Source organism: Callorhinus ursinus, unplaced genomic scaffold (genome assembly GCF_003265705.2).
Source record: "Callorhinus ursinus isolate GAN/ISIS: 27379988/994484 unplaced genomic scaffold, GSC_fseal_2.0 scaffold25, whole genome shotgun sequence".
Lineage (NCBI taxonomy): Eukaryota > Metazoa > Chordata > Mammalia > Carnivora > Otariidae > Callorhinus > Callorhinus ursinus.
Genome location: NW_027397087.1, coordinates 4,790,211 through 4,809,836, shown reverse-complemented (window position 1 = coordinate 4,809,836; position 19,626 = coordinate 4,790,211).

Here is a 19,626-nt window from a genome sequence, read left to right as displayed (position 1 = left end):
CCTCTGCCTCTGCCTCTCTCTCTGTCTCTCATGAATGAATAAATAAATAAAATCTTTAAGAAAAAAGTATGGGTTCAGTAAATATTTGTTGGAATATATTAATGAATGAATAGACATCAGCCATAGTTTTAAATAAAAATAGAGAAATATGCAATTAATAATAACAAAAAATATATGAAGTACCAAAGAATAAATTTAACAACGATGGTACAAAACCTCTAAGAAGAAAATTATGAAACTTAATTAAGAAACAAAAAACTTGAGTGAATGGAGAGACATACTACGCTCTTGAATGGGAAGACTTTCATACTATAAAAATTAGTGTATGGGGGCGCCTGGGTGGCTCAGTCGGTTGAACATCCAAATATAGATTTCAGCTCAGGTCATAATCCCGAGGTCCTGGGATGGAGCCCTCCCTTAGGCTCCCTGCTCAGCGGGCGGTCTGCTTTTCCTTCTCCCTCTGCCCCTTTCCCCAACTTGTGGATGCTCTCTCTCTCTCTCTCTCTCTCTCTCTCTCTCTCTCTTAAATAAATAAATAAATAAGTAAATAAAATCTTTAAACAACAAAATAATATATATTATACATTTTATATATTATTATCATAATTACAAACAGGATTTGTTGTTGGTTTGCTTTTTGAACATAACTAAATTGTACAAAAGTCCAAATGGAAGAAAAAAATGTATGAACTTTGCCAAGGAAATCTTAGAGAAAATAATAAGAGGGGGAGTTAATATTTGATTAAGACAACATTCCAATCAGTAGTGAAAAAGTAGATTATCTAAAAAATGTGGTTGTGATACCTGATTATTCATTAAAAGAAATGGTGCTCCTATTCCTAGATATTCAGCTAAGAGAGTGAAACTGTATTGCCACACAAAGCTCTGTATGCAAACATTTCTTACAATATTTTGTTTTTGAAGCTGCCCAGAACTGGGGAACTACTCCACGTCCTTGAACTGGTGAATGGATAAACAAATCAGATACATCTGCACAATGAAAAACTACTCAGCAATTTAAAGGAACAAATTATTGGTATACACAAAACAATATGGACCAGTCTGAAAAGAATTATGCTAAGTGAAAGAAACCAGACTCAAAAGGCAATGCAAAAGGCAAGGTATCATCCCATTTGAATGACTTTCTGAAAAAGGTAAAGCTTTGGGGACAGATAGCAGATCAGTTGTTGTCAAGGGCTGAGAATGTAAGGAAGGGAATTACCCACGAGGATCATGAGGGAGCTTTTTGAGATGAGCTAAATATTCTTTATTTTTTTTCGTGGTAGTCCTGACATAGTGTACATCTGTCAAACTCATCACACTGTAAATTTTGTTGTGTATAAATTATATCTCACTAAACTTAGGTTGAGAAAAAGAAAATAAAGTTAGCTCTCTACCTCAAACCATGAACAGTATAAATTTTAGATGTATTACAAATATAAATATAGGTAGGAAGCCCTAATGAGAGAGTCTGACTCAGAGAAAACATTTGTTGCTGGCACCTTTCCTGCAAACCAACGCTAAGGTAGAAGTTAGTGTTCACTTGCACCCAACTCCAGAGCAACATTTTCTGGGCTCTATAGATGTCTTTAACAATCTGCAAGCGTAAAAAATGTACCTAACTTTAAGGAAACCTTCAAAACTACTCCACTTAGCGATGGACTCCTGAGAGCCTTAAATGTTGCCTTCTGGTTATGAAGTATAATTAATACATGTCCATTATGGAAAATTTGGAAAACACAGAAAAGCCAAAAATAGAATATAAGTCACTTATAGCTCGATCATTACATTCTCTCTCTTTTAAAATGTAGAGCGTATAGGGCACCTGGGCGACTCAGTCAATTAAGCATCTGCCTTTATCTCAGGTCGTGATCTCAAGGCCCTGGGACGGAGCCCCGCATTGGGCTCTCTGCTCAGCGGGGAGTCTGCTTCTCCCTCTGCCTGCAGCTCCCCCTGTTTGTGCTCTCTCTTTTTCTTTCTTTCTCTCTCTCTCTCTCTGACAAATAAATAAATAAATAAAATCTTTAAAAAAATGTAGAGAGTAAATAATGAAACTCTTCCTCTCCCCTTGGTCCAAATCCATGCGCTAGAGATAGCGAGAGACTTTTCTGCTCGTACATATCCTCAATTATATAGTATAAATGATTTTCTCTGTATCTTTTTTGGTACCTTTTCCTCTGCATGTATTAACATATGGATTTGTATAAAATAAACACTGACACTGTTTTAGATTGAGCTCTCTGAAGACAGGGTGTTGCAAGCCAAAGATCCTTTGGGGTGAACTCTTGAGAGATATCTGTCTGAGATACACTCCTGAGGAAGCGAGGGAGATGGCGGTGTGCAGGGGGACAAGCTGACCAAAATGAAGTTGCAATTAAGGCCTCATCAAACTCAGGGGAAAATTCTTGTGCTCCAAAGGAACTTTCAGAGTTGGCTAAAATTGGGGCAAGGGAGAATTTGTATCCTTATATCAGCCAAACCCTGAGAGGACATGCAAACACGGGTGAGGTAGTTTCCAGGTAAGGACAAAACTTGGAACTGTCATCAATTCATAAGCACACCAAATCATTTACACTTTATAATCAAGGGAATGGGATTAAAAGAAAGGACAAAGGAGAATATTTTACTTTATTCCCATCTTTATTGTTCCAATGATTAAACCTAGAGGTTTCCGTTGTCATTTAAATCACTGAGAAAATATTTTGTGAAACACTGTAGGGTATGACTCCTGTTGACGTATAGTAAGAAACGTAGGAACCATTCCCAACCTTTTAATTCCTTTTACCTGCTTTAAAAAGGAACTTTTTAAAAGTTTTGTGTTAAGGGACGCCTGGGTGGCTCAGTCAGTTAAGCAGCTACCTTTGGCCCGGGTCATGATCCCAGAGTCCTGGGATCGAGTCCCACATCGGGCTCCTTGCTCAGCAGGGAGCCTGCTTCTCCCTCTCTCTCCTTCTGCTTGTGCGCTCTGTCAAATAAATAAAATCTTTTTAAAAAAATAAATAAATAAAATAAAAGTTTTGTGTTAAACCACTCAAAAAGTGTAGTCATCACACTTCCCAAATCACTTTTAATTTTATGCTGGCAGAGAATGTGATCAATAAATTATTGTTGTTTGTGAAACATTTACTTTCATAGTTCTAACATATTTTAACTCCTAGGGTTACTAGAATGTGGGTTGTTTTTTTTTTCACATTATTTGACAGCTGAAATTAAACAAATCCTATTCAACTACAAAGCTAAGAGAAGGTTTACTATGTGTGTCATTAGCACCATCCATATAAGGTAACAGAAAATATGAGGTGTGGATTTTTAAAATATGATAAAATGAGGATACTGTTAGATGCACGGGAAGGTGTGACTTCAGGCCTGGCATTTTCTTATTAAAATAAAAGTGCCTCTGTTTTAGTTTACTAAAATAATCAGGATTATATGTTTTGAGTTGACATACTTCAAATTATTTTATCAAGTCAAAAATATATACCTTCGTTAAAATATGTTTTAACTATCATATCATTTTAATGCAATATATGGCAAAGATTGCTCTGTAATGGGCTGCTAAACATTTTTATGTTCAAGGATATCGTGGTTAGGATGAAGAAACATAATTTATTTGGTTATATTTTTTAGCCGTTACTGAATGCTTTTGCAACATGCTTTTTATGCTTGAATAGAAGACTTAGGAAAGTATAAAAGCACATAAAAATTGCTCAAAATATTTAAGATTTAAGCATGAAAGTGCAGACATATATGTGGAGACCATGTATATCCATATATACTTATATATACATAAACTTTAATGAGCCCATGTTGTTCATAATCATAATACTGAAGTTATGTATTATCACGCTGGGGCAGCTTGTGATCTTGAGATTGTCTTTTTCCTACTTTGCACTTATACAACTTCTCTCATTCAGAGATATTCTAGGAATACTACATGAAGAACAAGGGATTGCACAGCCCACCTGCAGCCAGAAAGAGAATGGAGGGTCTTCATTATTTTTTTAAAACGTACAAACTAATGTCTCCAGGATGTGTTGAATGCCAGCTGAGTTGTATAATTCCTAAGGCATATTATTTTCATTTCTAATCCTATTTATGCCATAGGAGTTATTATAATTTCATAACTTAATTAAATACATGAAATAATTAAATACAAGTACATAAAGTTGTTCTTAAAATCAAAATGATGAATGTATTAAACTGGATAAAGACAAATTGCTTTCTACAAAAAGTAATTGCTGTGCATTTAAGGGTGGATGAGACAAATACAAAACATTAGAAACAAAATTTGTAAGAATCTAGAATAGAAATTTATTTGTACTTCTTTGGATGCTCAGTCGGTTAAGCGTGGCTCAGTCGGTTAAGCATCTACCCTCAGCTCAGGTCCTGATCTCAGGGTCCTGGGATTGAGCTCCGCATCGGGCTCCCTGCTCAGTGAGGAGTCTGCTTCTCCCTCTGCCTTTGCCTGCCATTCCCCCTGCTTGTGCTCACTCTCTCTCTGTCAAATAAATAAATGAAATCTCTTTAAAAAAAGAAATTTATTTATATTTCTTTACATATGTTTTCGTGCTACTTAAAGATACTGAAACTCAAAATTGTGAAGGATACAGTATGGATTAGAGGAATTTATGCATATATGTCTGTAACTTTAGTCATAATTCTTCTAAAGGATTTTCTTTTAAGTGACCAATTCCTGGCCCAATTTAATTGGGTTTCATAAAATGGCTTCTACTGTAGTCAAATGCTCAGGCATTAGAATCAGACTGTCTGGGTCTCAGTACAAGCTCCAACATTTAATACCTGTGGAGCTTGAGCAAGTTATTTAACCTTTTGAGTCTTAGTAAATTCATCTGTTAGAGAATAATAGTTGAATCAACCTTATAAAGTTGGATAAGAATCAACTGGATCCTCGCTGAGCAAACAGTGAACACAGTGCCCACAGTTAGTAAGTACTTGATAAATGCTAGCTGTTATGTAGTGGGATGTGCAGAAGACTGCGGATCTGTATTCACTACTGTCCAACCATTTATATTTTCCCTCACAACTTTCAGATAGTTTTTTTTTTAAATTAAAGGACTACACATAAAAAACAAATTTAATATAATCTTGGTGTTATTAGTATTCAGACTATGGGATGTTGAAGCATCAAGCTTTTAAAGTTAAGAGCAGAAAAAAATTAAACTAAGAGCAGAAAATACAAAAAGTATAATCTGCAAATAAAACCTATTCTAAATATGTTCTGCATTTCTGCATCAAAATTCCTAGTTCTGTGAAAAAGTTATAAGATATATATCACTGATTGTTTATATGAACTGATGGTAAAATGAAGCTGAAGTTAGGAAAAATTGTAAAATCCACCTTCATTATGACTACCTCTGATGTAAACAAAATCTCAAGGGTTACTGAAGTCACAAAACTGTGCCCTGTATCCTTTATCCTTTTTAACTTAAACATACTTTAACATACCAGATGCTTTATGCTTTCAGAAACAATATGAGATGCTAAGCCCTAAGTTATACAGTATGTGATTTATTTTGGAGAACAAGTTTCAAAAAGTATAAGCCATTTTTAGTCACCCAGTGAACCCACTTACAAAATGGTACCTACTTATAAGATATATTGTTCACTATAACCACCTCCTTTTTTTTAAAAGTGTGGAATTTCCAATCCAAAATCAAATGTCCATGAGTGATGCCTTTTTCTAGATTGACCAATAATAGTGTTTATGTGATTCAGGTCACAACTCTTGATGCCTCTAGTCTTCTAGTCTTGTTTTTAGATATAGTCAAGGGAGAATTTTTATACATGTACATCAAAACAAAAATTGAGTCCTAGAAATTAGCAGAGTTTCTTGAATTTTAAACATAGTCTTTCCATTGTGTATTATTTTAAAGATTTTATTTATTTATTTATTTGAGAGAGAGAATGAGATAGAGAAGAGAGAGCATGAGAGGGGGGAGGGTCCAAGGGAGAAGCAGACACCCTGCTGAGCAGGGAGCCCGATGCGGGACTCGATCCCGGGACTCCAGGATCATGACCTGAGCCGAAGGCAGTCGCTTAACCAACTGAGCCACCCAGGCGCCCCTTTTGTGTATTATTTTAAATGATTTTTAACTTTTATAGTAAAAAGAAGTCTGTAATGCCAAAACTGTTATTAAATTTGTGCCTTTTGGGATCCAAAAGACGAATGTCATCTTTCTCGTATTTGGAAATGTAATTTGTTCTTATTAGTCTTTACTCAGTATATGCTAAGGCATTTATTCCGGTTGACATCATCCAGTTGTATGTGATAAGAAACTCGTATATTTCTTATGTCACATAGATAATCCTAAATTTAGGCCACCTATGGATTCTTAGGAATAAAGGTCCTAAAGCCAGTTGGCCCATTTAGAAAAATTTCTTAACAGCACTGATTCTAACATTTTAGTTTAATACTAACATGACATAAAAGAATAAATCTTTTATAATAGCTTTGTTAAAAAAAAAGCCAAATTTACTGTAGCCGATCTGAATTTTTTCACATTGCACAATGTTGATTAAATACTACAAACTTCAATAAATAATGCTTTCCATTTCTGGAATTATATCAAAAAATTATGTTTCTGGAATTTATCAAGCAATTGCAAAGATATAGCATTTTTATCCTCTTTATTCTCTCTTCTCCAAGCACAACAGAGACACAGAAGACAGATAGTTTGGTAATGAAAAATTATTTTCTCTAAGTAAACATCAAGATTATACAACTCAATAGATTCATTTTCTTGGCAAAAATTAATAATAACTATGATAATAACCTTGAAAAATAACATAGAACCGTTTTTTCCTCTATGTGCTCTATTAAACTGGGAAAATACAAATATATCCTCATCCATCATTTCTGATTACATTATTTGAAAGGCTGGTTTAAAGAAGGGAAAAATTGAGAAAGGAGCTTTGCTTATTATTACTTTAGAAACGGTATAATCTTTAAACAACTATTCTATAAGACTTTGAGACATAAAGCTATTTCAAATTTTTTTTTAAATTTAGTTAAGAAATTCTTTTCCAGAAATACCCACTTTGTGAATACATGTACTCCATCCTAAATCATTGTAAACTTCACAAATGGTGCAGGCTGCATTTCCCTCCCATGATGTCCAAGAAAATCTTGCTGTACCTTGTCAAATTGGGTTTGGAAGCTAGGCTTCAGGTCCCATTATCACTACGGTTATTGTATCTTATAGTTGAACAGTGCTTTCTAGGTTTTGTTTTGTTTTGTTTTGTTTTAAGATTTATTTATTTATTTTAGAGAGTGAGAGAGAGAGCGCGCACAAGTGGGGTGGGGAGGGGCAGAGGGAGAAGGAGAGAGAGAGAGAATCTCAAGCAGACTCCCTGCTGAGTGTGGATCCCGACAGGGGGCTCAAGCCAGGCTTGATCGCATGACCTGAGCAGAAATCAAGAGTCAGAGGCTCAAATGACTGAGCCACCCAGGTGCCTGTACAGTGCTTTCTAGTTTAAAAGTACTATACTTTGAGTGAACATATGCCTCTGTGTGCCAAGACAGGCCTGGTTTATGCCTATTGCCCCAGTATATCATCAGTACACCCCTCCTTCAGTCTCAAAGTGCCCTAGTTTAGATGATATAATAGTATAGCCAATCCTTATTTTAAGCAGCATTATTTGGCCTTTCTATGAAAGCATTTTTTTAAGGATTTATTTATTCATTTATTGAGAGAGAGAGAGAGAGAGAGAGAGCGTGCGGGGTTGGGGGTGTAGAGGAAGAGGGAGAGAAGCAGACTCCCAGCTGAGCGGGGAGCCCGTCTCAGGGCTCAATCCCAGGACCCTGAGATCATGACCTGAGCGGAAACCAAGGGTCAGGGACACTTAACCCTCTGAGCTACACAGGCTCCCCTATAAAGTATTCTTATGTAACAGATGAGAAAACTGAAGTCTTAAAAGGTGACTCACTCTCAAGTGACTAACTGAACCTAAATGAGGTCTTTAACTCCTTTTCAAAACTCTGTTTGCTGCATCCGAAGTTCACAGAGCCTAGTCCTGGGTTCTTCAGGAACTGCCTGAACTCAATCAGGGATGCTGCTCTCCTGATGACTTGTAGTATATTCAAAATACATTTATTCTTTGTGGAGTATGGATTAGAGAATGTCTCGGTTGAGGGCCAAAGGGAATCTGCTAACAGCCCATACTGCCCACACTTCTGATGGGGACCACACCTGAAATAATTCCACATGACCTCCAAATTTCACGGTGCCTCAGAACAGACCCCAGAACTCCTAGGCAGCTGCTCCAACCACTGAACTCCTTGAAGTGCCTGATTTCTGGATCCAGCCAATGGGAACTGTATTAATCTTGTCTGTACTTCCAGCTGATGACATGTATTGTCACACCAGAAAATTTCAAGTACAGAACAAGGTCACAGAATAGTTTTCTGCACAATTTACCCAGTGAAAGCTTTGTAAGTACAGAATCTTGCCCCCTGTCTTAGAAATTTGAGTGTTCACTAACATGGTTTAAACAATTTCAAGATAAAAGCAAATGGTAAGCAATAATTCAATTATTTTGAATTTGCCTAAGATGGCGTATTTTTAGAAATTTACTAAATTTTAGCATTGATGTGATTTCATAATTAAAAATAATTTCAAAAGTAATATCACAGCTTAAAGGAAGAAAGAGTACAAAAATAATTTATTATGAAACAAGTAGATGCGTTTAAAAAGAAAAAAGCATTTAATTACATCTTAGTATATTTGCAGTGATTCATGATGGCTATTTACATCAAATGATTTTTTAAATATTAAATATTAAATCCATTTAAATGCAATAAGTTGTATGGAGAATTTTCATCTTTATTTCAGAGTCATGCTACTTTAAAATTCGTCATTAGAGTTAATAAGAAATTATATTGGAACTACTCTGTCCATTTAAATGAGGCATAAATCAATTATTGAAGCAAGGAATTTTTTCATCATTGTATGATTATTGGAATAAATTTAGTTCTTCAATGCTGCCTAATGATATCTTCAATAACAAAAAATTGCATAGAATTAATTTTTACTAGGAACTCTTTAAATGTGCTTATAATGTCTTTTTTTCAGGCAAAAATATTTTAGAAAATTTTCATGCAGTATCCAAATGCTCTAAATGCCAGATTCAGTTATCCTCAATACCCTGGAAACCAAAATTAGATTCAGAATCAATATACTGTACCATCCATTTAACATCTAGTACACCAAACACTAACAACATTTATGAAAGAGTAACAGACTCAAAAAGGTTAAGTTAGTAAAAGCAATCAATATAACAAAGCAGTATTACAGAAAGGGGAATTTCTTCCTCAGATGTGACCTGCAGAAGCTAGTTTGCTTTTGGAAGAACATCCTTTGGAATTTCTTTTGGAATTTACGTGACAGTCTCTTTATAAAGTCAGGCATGAGGCCTGTGGCACCCTGCAGTTTGAACTTCTTACCTTTTGTGGAGACTAAAATAGGGAAAAATCTGAAATAATTGTTTGGCTGTCTTGCTGATTGCATCCTGGTATGTTTTTAGAATTATATTACTGTTGTTGTTATAAAGTGCATACTATGTGCCAGGGAATTTGGGAAGTACTTCATACACATTATTTCATTCAGTCCTCATAATACTTGCCCTTATTTTCCTAATAAGGAAGTAGATACCAAAGGGATGACCTGGCTAAGGTTACACTGCTGGGAGGTGACCGAGTTGGAACCCCCACTCAGTCTAATGGCAAAGACCGTCCTGCTAACTCTGTACAAGTCTGCCTTAGTATGATCTGCAACATTCCCAAGGACTCAAGAGTCTTTGAATCAATAAGAAAATAAAATGAAGTGATGATATTTGTCATTACCCCCACCACACACACACACACACACACACACACACACACACACACACACTCTTCAGATTAATCAATGGAAATGTTACCCTAAAACGTTTTGAACGTCAATCTACACATATAGATTTAAAAATACACAGAGACAAAAAATGATAGTTTATCAAATGTCTTCACATGCTGTATGACCTCTAGGCCAGGCAATGCCAGATAATACAAACATTGCTGGTAGAGCTGACCATCAGTTGGTGACATGTTTACTTCAGTGACTAACCCACTGCACTTCAGGCAGATCTGTATTCCGTCCCTCTGAGATTGAAGTAATCCCAGCCAGTGTTGTTGATACCTTGATATAGCTAATCACTTCTGGAGCAAGGTACTGAGAATCACTGATATGCTTATGTTTGAAAATGATAGAGAAAGAGAGAGACATGGATGGGTGGGTGGGTAGATGGTTAGATGGATGGACATTTAGATAGATAGATGATAGATAGATAGATAGATAGATAGATAGATAGATAGATAGTTAAAAGTTCATAAATAGCAGATGTAAAACCAATGAAATACTGAAGTTGTGATTAGTAAAGGTTTATTGTGCACACACCAAAAAGATGGCTTGCAAAAGTGGAGCACTCGAACCAAAATATGGAAGGAGGCCCAGGGGTATATTGTTACAAAGCCACTCATAGCGAGGAACCAATAACTGCATATTCTTTACAGTGATTGGTCATTATATCAGAATTTTCTTAAATGATAGCGAATTTATCAGTGGTTACCTCATATCAACCCTGGGAAACAGCTTGTTTTGCTTATGATTTTCAGAAGCATAAGCAAGAAATGACTCAGGTGAAGTTAGTCTTGCAAAATAAGCTAAATCAAGCTTTGTTTATATGATTAAACTGGTTTTGTCTATTCAGTGAATTTTCAAGGCTGGTCTCCATTTCTTCTGAATTTAACGATCGATCAGTTGGTCAACTGATCGATCAATAGATAGATGATAGTTTAATTTACTACTTAAAAATACAACTTTCATGCAGATATGCTTTCTTGAACGTGAGAAAACAGGAGTGGAGTTATACCTAAGCTTTGGGGAATTTACTTATTGGGAGTACATCACTAATATTTATGTTGTCTTATGTGTGTTTTGTGCTCCAGGAGAACGGTTTACCACAGCTGCTCAAAGAAAATAGACCCAGAATAAGAAATTTTCCATTTGGATTTGGGGAACCAGCAAATTTATTGAGGTATGATCAAGAACAAACCAATCAAAATAAGGGATGAAGGTAGGACATATTATATGTATATTTATTCATTATCTTATTCATTAGGTTATAGTCTAGAGATGTCATGATTTAGATTTCAAATTACTCCTTATTGACTTCTACCTGCAAAGACTAAGAAATCCAATTTATGAATACATGATAATCTATATGAATATATTTATAGTGATGGAAATAAGTCTGGATACCCTCAGAGAATTGTGTATATAATATAGGATTAAATTAATCTTTTTTTCCTTATTTTGCTAACAACTGTTAGTAGGTACATGATTACACATTCACTAACAAAATTCTATAGAGATGTGTTTAAATATAGTAGCACTTAATGACTATTTTCTAGCTGTATCACACATTACTCAGTTCTCAATGTGTTACATGAACAAAAATGAATTTTAAAATGAAGCTAAGAGGACACAAAAATACCAAATTAAACATTTGTTGCCATATTCATTTTTCCACTTTGAATCTGGCAAAGCAAGCTAATCCCAGTATCCTGAGGCAAGAAATTAGACATCTGGACACTGGGGCATCATCAGAAGGTCTGAATCAAACCAAGCCTGGCTCAGCCACTCATTAGCTGGGTGGCCTTTAGCAATATTCTTGATTTTTCTGGGTCTCAGTTTTATCATCTGTGCAACAAAGGGGTTTAACGAATATACTTGCAGTTCTAAAATGACGCATAAGGACTTTAAATTTTAACTGAATATTGAAAAACTATTCAGGAAATATTTGAATGATTATTTCTAAAACTATATTTGATAGTTTCCTTCTCTTCCATTTTTTCACCTGAGACCAAATTCTTTCCTCTTGATAAAGACCACAGAAAACACACTATTGAATAATGTGGGTGTATTTATGCAACACAAGTAATTCAGCAAAGGAAGTCCATCTATCCATCTACCCACCCACCCATGCATAGAGGAAAAAAACTGAGGGTTGGCACCATTGGCATTCCTGGCGTGAAGCAGTTTTGTAGATACAGAATGAGAATTAAGATTTTAGTGCCTTCCCCATTTAAGCCCTATGAAAACATGCTATCTTTCCGCTGGTTATTCATGTCTGTCTCGCTTACTAGATCGTGAACCCTGGAAGGCTCATTTTTTTTCATCTGGCATTTATATCAATGCCTGAGGCATCATAATTATTATGACTACAGCTTGTTGAACTTGGATATTGTTTGCAATATAAGGAAATATCAGCAGTGACCTGTGATCTGCAGACCTCTCCTGTCTTAAGTTCAATACTGCTCAGCAGTTGTGTACTGATGACTTTGGGTGGGCAATAAGGTGGCCAGTGGGGAAAATGGTGGAGGAGGAGCTCAAAATTGGAAAGTGTTGGGCTCTTATAATCTCTCGTAGCAACTAATCTCTTTCCTTAATTCACTGAGTTGGCAAGTATCCTATGGCAAGTGGCCGTTAAGTCAAACTTCTACCAATACAGGAGACGCTTCTCTTGTTTTCCTGACAATTTCTTTTCAACAAAGGGAGTATAATACCTCAAGTGGCAACAAATTGTTAACGTTCTTTGGGTTTTTCAGAAGTTTCTCCTTACAGTGAGCTTACTCGCTGTCCTGGTTCTGCTGTCTACGCTTTGTTTTTTCGGCGTGGCATTGTCTGTATGAAATAGATAATGAATATTGATCGGCTTCTATCCCAGGCTTTGGGAACCCTGCTAGTTTTGGGTAGAGTATTAAGAATGGTGGGGGATGGGGGAGTAGAGCTATTGGGAATTTATAAATGTATATATCACCAACATTAAAAGGCAGATTTTTAAAATTCATTATGATATAATAGAATAACTATGAATACTGATTCAGAAGCCCTTCATTAAGAATTGTCATCTCCTCCCAAGTGTAAGGGAAGTCAGCTGGACTTCAATTCAGAATTATGATCCCATTGCCTACTGACTAGGTTTTTGTTGGCACTTAAACTATCTGAACTTAATAAACTAATGTATATGAAAATGTGCAGCGTATAATATCTGGCACAGTATAGATTTCCTTCTTTCCCAATTGTAGGATTGTCACTTTTAACATCTTCCCAGAAACCTTTCCAAACTTATAACATCAGCCATTCAGCATTAGGAAACTAAAACCAAATAAAACCATATAAAACTAATCTCTAAAACTTTCATACAGATTTTTAAAGTGCTGTTTGTTCCAACCAAGCACAGGTAGATAAGAGTATTTGTTATCTATGGATTATATCATAACATAAATGTAAGCATAAAAATTGTTTTGTTGGATCAGACCTTGTATTCACTTCTAACACTCTTAGAATTGTTCTCTTCTATGAATATTACCCACTATTTATCTAAACTCTGTTAGATTTTGTATCTTTCCGTACTTTGATAACTCCGGTAGAAACCACATTTGTAAGGTTTGCCACTTACCAATTTGTCATACTTGTATTTATCTGGTCTAACTTTAATCTCTTAAATTCTCAACTGCTTTCTTCTAATTCTGTTAGTTTTTGTCCATATTATCAAAGCTAGTTATACTTATGGATAATCTCTGCTACTAACACTAACCAAAAGATTAGCCTGGTAAGATTCACTCTGATAAAAATAATAATTTTATTAATAACAATAAGTAATAACACACAAATATGCTTTGAAAAAACTTTTAAGTATGACAGACTATGATGTTTTCACACTGGCGGCTTAATTACTTGGCATAGTGGAGACAGGACATTGTGGCACACTTAATATTTCAGTTATCTGAGGATTAAACAATTTGTGTGGACAATCACCTTTGAAAGGGACACTGCTGGTAAGAAAAGGATTTGTGTACCAGGCCATTTCACCATAAATCATAGGATACTAGTCAATTTCTTGGTTATGATCATCAAGAAAAATAGTACTTTACCAACAGTGAAACTCAAATATTAGCATCTATGTATTTTGAGAGAGGTCTCCCAAGAACATAGTAAACATAAAGCTAGGCACACAATAGTCACAGAAATGTGACATCCTTTTTCTATCATCCTCTTACTCATTGTGATTGTAATTAGTTATTTATTATTCAACCTCACCAATGCCTATAACCCCTTCTCTTGGCTAGGAGCCCATTCCACACAGCAGTTACACCATGCCTGGTAACAGTTGTGTCCAGCAAACAACATGTGAGTCACTTGTTTCCATGGAGGATTTGTCCTTGGCTATAAACACAGAAAACCTCAAAGACCGAGCTGTCAAAAGATCAGCACAAGTGTGTAGTGAAAAAGAATAAGAATCCCCCTTTCTGATATCCAAAGACAAGTTAGAAGGGAATACAAAAGATACACATGAAAGAAATAGACTGTGCTTGGAAGCCTGTGATTTTTTGGCAAATCTGCCATTCCTATTACCACCTTATATGATATTTTTAAATAGCTACAATTTTTATAAAAGCATTCTTAGAGACATCCTCATGGGAAATACTTTTTGTTTTTCATAGTCAAACAGGAATCATTTTTTTCCTCTGAGGAACTCAACCATTCATTGTCTTTGTAATACCCAGATATATGATAAATTTCTTCAGGCCCATTGCACAGGTGAACAAAGTAAAGCATGGAAGGACTAACGATGTTGGGCTCAGGGATGATGCTAGTTCCTGAAATTCACTTTCATAATTCTCTCGTTTCTGAAATAAGTCTTTGGGCCAAGACTTCCTTGATGTAGCATATATCGTATCACACTGTTTTGACAGGAAAGGAAACATATCTAAATTAAATCATTGCCCCAGTCAAATCTAGTAGAAATGCTTTGTCAGCAGTGACAAAGTTTTGGATTTGATTTGTTACAGAATCACAGAATTTTGAGCCGAAAGGGACCATAGAGATAATGTATCCATCTTCTCCTTTTCTAAATGAGGAAACCAGTTGCCAAAGAACTGATACAAATTACCCAAAGGGATACAGTTAATTCATGTCAGGGCTGGGACAAGAGCCAAGCCTCCTTATTCCAAGGATACTGTTTGACCCCCTACCACTTTGTCCTATAGATTCCTAAGGAAGCTTAGAATTAAAAGTAAATTGAGACCCTGAAAGATCCCAATAGATCCTTTTATCTAGTAATCAATCTACTTGTTAATTCCTCGATGGGACACTCTTTTTCGTACTTTGCACTTGTATTTACCTTTGCCTGGAAATGTCCTCCCTTCCTTCTCTCTCTGGAAAAGCCCCTTCGTTCTCCTAAGACCCACCTCAAATGTTACTTTTGGGGTGACACCTTCCCCAGCTGCATCAAGCAGTCTCTTGTTCTCTTGCTGTGGTCCCTTATAACATCTTGCAGGGTGTTAAGTGACTGGTTTGTGAGCCTGTTTCCCCTATTAGACCATGAACTTAGATATAAGGACTGTGTCCAAGTGAGTTATAACACTTTAGGTTGCAAGTAAAGGAAATCTATTTGAACTAACATCAGAGAATTGTTTTGTTTTGCTTTGTTTTGTTTTAAGAACCTGGGGATAGCTCCCATGAGATAAGGAAAGGCTGCAGCCCATTTTCAGGAGGGGACTGAGTGCAGGACTGGAGCATTACAAGGAGCCAAGTCCTCTCTTTTTTCCTCTGGCTCCTGCTTCTCTATGCATCTGCTTCATTCTTTGCTGATCCCATAAACTAGCTATCTCTGTTTCCCAGTTCACAGAGTTGGAAATGGACATCTGATAACTCTCCAGTTAACATCACCTCCACTAAAGAATAAGCCTCATCGATTTGGAATCTCCTTGTCTCAAAGACAGTTAATTCCCAGGAAAGAAAAGTGCCCACCCCTTCACCAATCAACTGTGACCAGCGGACAGACACATCATATTAACACGGTGCTCTGACTATAAGGGGGTGGCAGAGGAGGAAGTCTCCAGAAAGGGGAACAGAGCAAACTGAGCAGTCATAACTGGATTTCTACTACAATATCTTATTCATTGTTTTATCATGTCTCCCCTTAGGTTAACACACAGCATACCAACACACTGATACACTTAGTTCTTGGAACCATGAGAGACGAAATAATTTTGAATAAATTAATTTAAAATATTTTCTACAAACCTGTAATTTTATACATAAGTAAACTGAGAGCCAGAGAGAAGAAATGATTCCTCCAATGACACATGAATGGTTAGTAATCAGAAGAGAATCTAGATTTCTGGAATATTAGTTTTAGGCTCTTATTTAAACATTTATTAAGTCTTTATTTTGTACCACTTAATTTGCCCGTTAATTTGCTTTACCAACACTATCTCAACTAATCCTCATTGAAACAGTACAGTGAGTACTATTATTATGCAGGAAGGAATGTGAGACTTAGAGAAAGCAAAGGACTTCAGGGGATTAAAGCCAGGACTGAAAGCAGGCTCTTCTTTACTAGAAATCCCCAAACCAGCATTGCCCAATTAAATAACATGTGAACTACACATGTGATTTTAAATTTTCTAGGAGCCACACTTTAAAAAGTGCAAAAAACAGGTGACTATTTAATTGTAATGATACATTTTATTTACTTCAATATATCTAAAATATTATTGCAACATTCATGCATTATAAAAAATTATTATATCACATCCATTTCTTTGAACTAAGTCATTACTTACTGCACATCTCATTTAAAACTTGACACATTTCGAGTACTCAATAGCCACAGCTGGCTAGTAGCTATCATTTTGGACAGGGCAGTTCTAAAGTGTAATCACACTTAGGTACCCAAGAGAACTAGTTAAACTTGGGGCACCTGGGTGGCTCAGTTGTTAAGTGTCTGCCTTCAGCTCAGGTCATGATTCCAGGGTCCTGGGATCGAGTCCCACATCGGGCTCCCTGCTCCGCGGGAAGCCTGCTTCTCCCTCTCCCACTCCCCCTGCTTGTGTTTCCCCTCTCACTGTGTCTCTGTCAAATAAATAAATAAAATCTTTAAAAAAAAGAACTAGCTAAACGGCATGAACTTTGATGTGGCATAAGGACAACTTGTCAGTCAGACTTCATTACATCTAGTCCTCCCTTGAAGATCAAACCCAATACTACAATGCCTGGTCCAAGGCAGATTACACTGACTTGGTATCTCCTGCCTCTACTTCCATGAGTAAAAACAAAATAATTTTATTTAGTGCTTATGATTGAGGATTACTTTCCATCAGTATCTGAGCTAGACAAAATTCCTCTGCTGATGAGGTGACTGAAACCTGCATTTTTTTCCCTTCTTTTTAAAAATTTTTTATTGTTATGTTAATCACCATACATTACATCATTAGTTTTTGATGTAGTGTTCCATGATTCATTGTTGGTGCATAACACCCAGTGCTCCAAGCAGAACGTGCCCTCTTTAATACCCATCACCAGGCTAACCATCCCCCCACCCCCCTCCCCTCTAGAACCCTCAGTTTGTTTTTCAGAGTCCATCCTCTCTCATGCTTCGTCTCCCCCTCCGACTTACTCCCCTTCATTCTTCCCCTCCTGCTATCTTCTTCTTCTTTTTTTTTTCTTAACATATATTGCATTATTTGTTTCAGAAGTACTGATCTGTGATTCAACAGTCTTGCACAATTCACAGCGCTCACCATAGCACATACCCTCCCCAATGTCTATCACCCAGCCACCCCATCCCTCCCACCCTCCACCACTCCAGCAACCCTCAGTTTGTTTCCTGACATTAAAAATTCCTCATATCAGCAAGGTCATATGATACATGTCTTTCTCTGATTGACTTATTTCACTCAGCATAACACCTTCCAGTTCCATCCACGTTGTTGCAAATGGCAAGATCTCATTCCTTTTTATTCCTGCCTCTACTTCCAGATGAGATACTCAGTGAGCTACAACAGTGTTACTCTGGGCACAAGGGAAAGCCCCCTGACAAAAGCCCTGACCTGGGGCTCACACCGTTCTCTACCCTCACGGCAGAGGGGGCCTTTCCTATGACAAGTGGACCTGAAATCTGGGCTTTACTTTGTGCCACAACAAAAGCAACCCATTGTCTCAGTTACACAAGAAATTAAAATACGCAGGTAGTTCAACAGACTTTATTTTTGGTTCTGCTCTTAAGATGACCCTTTCACTAGATAACAAGCAGTAGATGTGTTTTGACTCAGATGGTTTTCCAAGTTGGGGTGTAGACCATTAGCAGGAATGTGGTAACCCATTTAGATGAAGGGGGAGGGGTCTAGCATTAAGCATATGCTGAGCACCCATCTCTGCCTCATTTCTCCGGCTGTGGGCAGCAATTAACATCACCAGCTGACACTGCTGGTCCTTTTGTCAACACCATTTTCAACAACACCGAAAAGCAACTCTACATAATGAGAAGAAACAGAAAGATTGTTGGGAAGCCTACTAATATATGAGAATACATAAGGTGAAAAGTGAGGAAGGATAATTATGTGAGCCACATCTATAAGTGATGGAAAATAACCAGTTTATAACCTCCATGAGCTCATAGTTGTACAGTATCTTATTACTGTTAATTTCCAAAATATGTAACTTATTCATGTAAATCTGAGTATTTTATTGATGAACAAATCTAAAGAGGTTGGTAACTATTCTAGAATTTAAACCTTTAAAAATTAAGTACCATATCTTCTATTGATCTACCTTTTAAAATATTGTGTTTTTATAGATCCCTTCTTCTCCATATACCTATAATATTGAAGAGCTCAGAACAACCCACACTTAAATATGTTAATAAGAATAAGATGTGTTAAAATGAATACATTTACTTCCCACCCATTTCTAATATCCATAATCTATCTTCTTCTATGTAGAGTAGCCCTCATTGGCAAATTCAACAGATTAATCATGAAGACATTTGTTTTTCCATTTTGTTAAGTATTTGTCACATGCTTTTGTCATTGACCACATTATAGAACAAATGAGAAGAGTTTAAACCAATAGGCTGTTTTTGAAGAAATATAGTTTAAATTTAAATTCTTCTGGGAGAGACAAGACAAACAAGATAAATTACTGTGTGACTCCAGTAATTGCCAGAGTAAGTAGGAGAGAAGCAAACAGAAAGAACTGTGCTAGTTGGAGAAAGGAGGATGGGGAGTCTGAGATGGCTACCTGGGAGGGTTCTAAGCCCCAGCAAAATAGGACTCAGCTTAAAACAACATTTTAAAAAAAGATTTTATTTATTTATTTGAGAGAGTGTGAGACACACAGAGAGAGAGAGAGAGAGAGGCACAAGCAGGGGGCAGGGGGAGAGGGAGAAGCAGACTGTCCACTGAGCAGGGAGCCCGATGCGGGGCTCGATCCCAGGACCCTGGGACCATGACCTGAGCCGAAGACAGACGTTTAACTGACTGAGCCGCCCAGGCGCCCTTGAAACAACATTTTAAAATTAAACTTGGGGATGAGATTAAAAGGTAAACCATCAGGTGACATGAAGAGAAGACTGGTGACAAGAGAAGAATTTAGGTTACACAACAAGGAATTGAAGTTCAGGTGACACAAATAGAGAAGCAGGGAGGAGTGAGAGCCTTGAAGACAACCCCAAGATAGCTGGGACATAGTGTGCCTTCAATACATGTTTGTTATTATGAAA